This window comes from Macrobrachium nipponense, chromosome 2 (genome assembly GCF_015104395.2).
Source record: "Macrobrachium nipponense isolate FS-2020 chromosome 2, ASM1510439v2, whole genome shotgun sequence".
Taxonomy (NCBI): Eukaryota; Metazoa; Arthropoda; class Malacostraca; order Decapoda; family Palaemonidae; genus Macrobrachium; species Macrobrachium nipponense.
The window spans coordinates 150,159,963-150,164,962 of record NC_087201.1 but is presented as its reverse complement, the minus strand read 5'-3'; positions in this window follow the sequence as shown (position 1 = coordinate 150,164,962).

Below are 5,000 nucleotides of genomic sequence, written 5' to 3'. Positions count from 1 at the left end.
AACTTTACCTGTAACCGACGAAAATATAGCAAATGTCTGATGTCAGTGACTCGTTAATGCAGACCAAGTCGAGAGTGGTACTACCTACATATCCGGCACGAAAAAATAAATGAGGTTGGTGGTGCGACAGCTTCGGTCGGGCAAGTCTCAAACTTGCTCTGATAGCTCACTATATATTGTGGCTTCTGCGGCTCAGGAGAAGAAAAGGTTTTTGCTAATGCGATTTCATCTACACTGTGCTTTGCTTTTGTTATCGGATGTTTAAGCAACCGCGTTTTTGAATAAATTGTTATATATGCTTGAGATTTGTCATATGATCGGACGTAATCGTTTTTCACTCTAAATGAATCAAAAGTTACTTTTTTAACTCTGTCTGAACTGTGCATGTCATCACGTTCAAGGTCACCAACAGAGAGCAAGTTTAAGCAAGATAATTACCAGCGAAGACTGTAATTTAAGTGAAAGTAGCAATAGTTTGGTTTTCCGTTAATACATAAATTCCTCTTAATTGACTGAGAGCAAATTTGAAACTGTCAGATACTTTAATAAATAATAATCATAAAAATATGCTATTTCTACTAATTTCTTGAAATAACTACTAAATTTACCTATAGGAATTAAGAAAAAATGAAAGATTATTTGCTAATCCTACACCGTCCATTTAATTTCGATATTTGGTGGTACTGACATTCCATATTAAGCGAACTAAAACCTGCAGATGTGCACAAGCAAGCAACGACACATCCACGAGGAAGTTTCAGACGCTTCACCACCGATTTACTTTGTCTTATATTAATGAGGCAGTTAGCTTCCCTGAAAGAGCCGACGGAGCGTCATCAGTTTTATCCAGCGATGGCAAATGGCACCGCAAATAAATGGAACAGCTGCGAAAGCAGGGCTTTCATGGCCAAGACGAAGAAGGAGGAAGTGGGAAGCGATGGTGGCGGCGCCCTGGGAAGAAGGTATTCCGCAGGCAATGTGCACAAAAAGAGAGCAAACTACAGTAGTCTGGCGTAGCGTGTCTTAGATGACGCTAATAACTTTCCCAAAATGGGATTAGGTATGATACAGAGTAAACGGTGAGTCTATTCTGGGAACAAATTCTCTGGCCAGTATTGTTAAGGTATATGAGTGTGGGTTTTAGGGACCTAGATAATAATAATAATAATAATAATAATAATAATAATAATAATAATAATAATAATAATAATAATAATAATAATAATAATAATAATAATAATGAACTAAGGAACCTCCGTAACGAGGCTATAATAATGACAATCAAAAGCCACAGTAGTGTTAAAATATATTATTGTGCATGGTTAAAAATACAAGGAGAGACTTTCGGATACTGCTCCGTATCCCTCTTCAGTCCTACTGACGGTCAAACAATGGAGGAGCATTACAACAGTGGGAAAAAAAAGAAGAAGAAGAAGAAAAAAAAAACACCGGTTCAAGGCGGATGGATCTAAGTGTTGGTCAGGTAATCCCCGTTCGGTTGTTTCTGTTGGCGAGACGGCTGGAACGGCGAAGTGGTCGTTCAGGTGATTCCAGCTGAGCACTCCATCGGTGCCATGACTTGAAGCTGTGGTAACCTCAGTCATCTGAGATAAAAGAGAGGTGGGAGCAACATCAGGGTCTCACAATCACCAGACATATGAGTCCTAAAATCGTTGACAGGTCAATTATTAAAGAATTGGTAAAACTATCTTCACAGTGAAGGTTTTGTTTCCTTCAAAGTACACCCCTTTCTAATAGCAGCTCCTTCCACTAGGCGACGAACACCAACATCCCCACTCTTAAAAATGACAGAGGCACCATTCAATTGATGTTGTGTCCTGGAACGAATGAATGTGAAACAAGTGCATTATTCATTGCATGGAGTCTTATATCCAAACCCGACCACTTTCCCCAAAGTATTTCTGAGGGCAATTGGCACAGGGAATTTGATAAACACCGGGTGTTTTCCTAATACCATTGTTGTTATTATTGCACACTAACCGATTTCTGATAGTATTTTTAAAATTAAAAGCAATTTGAATTTCTTTTTGCTTACTATTTGCAAGATAGCAGGTATTTACCAGTTTCGAATTGTAAGCTATGAATAAATACTTCTTATTCTTGACCACATTAGGATTACCTGCTGCACCCATACCGTAATATATTCGTTTTGCTTTTAGAGATATCTCTTTCTATAATGTGAGTGCTATATTTCAGACCATTAAAAAACATTGAAGATATGCTGAAGCTCAAGTTCTAAAAGTTCGATATCACAAATACGAAGGGCTCTAAGACAAAAGTTTACAATAATATTTGATTTTACCCTCAATGAAAGGAATAGAAATGAATGTACCCCTCAGCATTAGTACTTTTACGAAACACTGAAAATTTAAACCTGTTACTTACGTTATCTCCTAATAACCAAAACATAAAAAAAATGCAAGCTTATTATCTTCCTCCAGTTCAACAGTAAATTTAAACTAGAGGGTACAATGCTATTGCACGGTCAACTAGCTGTTCTAGCCGTGTGTCGTCTCCTTTGAAAAGAAAAAAAATAAAAAAATATCATCAACAAATCTGACCACAGACCAGTGGCTTAAGTGTGGATCACAATGTTCTAAAATACTCTCTCCTCGAAACTCCATGCACACATTTTGGACAAGATGGGCAATAATTTTGAACCCATAGACACACCAAACAGTTGCTTATAACAAATATTGTTAAAGTAAAAATGATTAGTAGATACGCACAATCTAACTAATGGCAAAAAAGTTTCTAATGGAATGGGGATGTGTAACTGTTCTTCTAAAATCTTTGCCCTAAGGTTATCTAAAACATATTCCAAAGGAACATTGGTGAATAAAGCTGAGACGTCTAAACTAACCATTCTGTAGTCAGTGTCAAAATTGTTCCTTATTCTATCCATAAAATCGTAGGAATGGAGCAAATGTGAGTCTGAAATTTTTCCGACAAAACCACCTAAAATCAAAGCTAGCCATTCTGCCAAATTTGTCTTGAGGGGAATTGCAATCGCCACAATGGGTCTTACTGGACACACAGGTTTGTGTACTTTTGGAATCCGTAGAAATACGGGAATGATGGGTTTTTAGATGAAATTTTTAGACAAGACAGTAGCCCTTTGCTGCTGATCAGGAATAGATTTTGCTATTTTTCTCAGAGACCGATTAAAGTCCTGTTAAGTTTTGTGACTGTGGGAGGGGAAGAGACATTTCGTAGTATTAGTATCACTTAAAAGGGAATGGACCTTCTAATATAGTCCTCGGTATCCTCATCACCACCGTGGCGCCCCCCTTATCCGCCTTCAAGACCTTAATTTGTTGATTCTTGGACAAAGAAACTAAGGCCTCTCTATGCCTTTTAGGTAAAACATCTATGTTCCAAGAAATTAGATTATCAGCCACTAACCCTTTTAAATAATTTAACTTTAAACTAGGATTATTAAAATTAAAGAAATTAATATTAGAGATAGAATCAAGGAAGTCACTTTTAGTTGTACCTACACAGAAACCCATACCTAAATTTAATACTTCAAGTGCTCTCTATTAAACACAGTAGAGGATAAATTGACCACTTTGGATTATTCGTCTGACAAAGTCTCGCCAACAGAAACACCGAACGGGGATTACCTGACCAACACTTGATCCGCCCGCCTTGAACCGGTGTGATTTTTTTTTTTTTTTCCCACTGTTGTAATGCTCCCTCCATTGTTTGACCGTCAGTAGGACTGAAGAGGGATACGGAGCAGTATCCAAAAGTCTCTCCTTGTATTTTTTACCATTGTACAATAATATATTTTAACACTACTGTGACTTTTGATTGTCAATAATAATAATAATAATAATAATAATAATTTCAGTTGGAAGGCGTAGATATGGGAGACATTCAGCTGTTTTTGGTGCTTAATACTTTCTTGAATTCAGAGTCCCAGCGATCTTTATAATAATAACAGTAATAGTATTGGCAAATCATTTCGGAAATATAAGGAATGGATGTGTGAACTCCCTTCTGTTTAATGATAGCCCTAAATAAAACCTTGGCTTTCATGTCTTTATTCACATTGTATGTATCACAAAGCATTTTCAAATGCAATTCTATAACCCTGTTAGTCTTATAAAACCCCACGTGGAGATTTAAGATTTTGAATAATTACATGCATTATTTTTGTCCATGAACCAAAATTTGATACAAAACAGGGTCCAAAAGAACAGATTGCTGATTTGTGGGAAAAGTGCTGAATATATCAAGGAAGAATAGTGTTGCAAGTTGATAATTTTTAATAAACAAAATGGGAAAGCTCAGCTGATTGCACGAATCATAATTTGCTGAAATGCCTGACACGAGTTGGTGTTACAAAAGTTGACTGCAACACTAAACATCAGATTCAGCATAAAAGAGAAGAAATAAGACCCGTGAATAATCTTCAAAAGAAGTTTAGATTTTTTTTTTAAATAAAATTCTTTTCATCTAGTGTGTGTTTCAAAAGCTCTATTCACCGGTGCTTCTTTTGACCATTATACTCAATAGTTATAGTTCACACTCAGTAAGAAGAGTACGATGGTTTGAAAGTCCCAGGAAAGTACTGGCACAAGTCTACGGATTTCATTAATGAAATAAAATGCACTCTCTGGCATAATGAATTTTACCCGTCTCAATTTAAGCTATAAAAGAAAAAGAGAAAGCAACATCTGCTTTTAAAACTACATCACACAAGCCTGTACACTCCTGGTAAAAGAGAAAATGAAATGAGAAAAATGAGCTCGATAGATACCAACTCTTCGTGATGGGGCAGCTGACGCAATAAGGCCTCTTATAAAGTTAAATGGCCTTGATCACCTTATGATTGAAGGGATTCGGTAAAATTTTCACCATTTATAATACAACTTACAGAAAAAACATGATATAAAGAAATTCGATCTCAGGTTCATAAATCTTCCAAATCGGCAACATACAACTTTGAAATCTTTAGATAAGTATGAAAC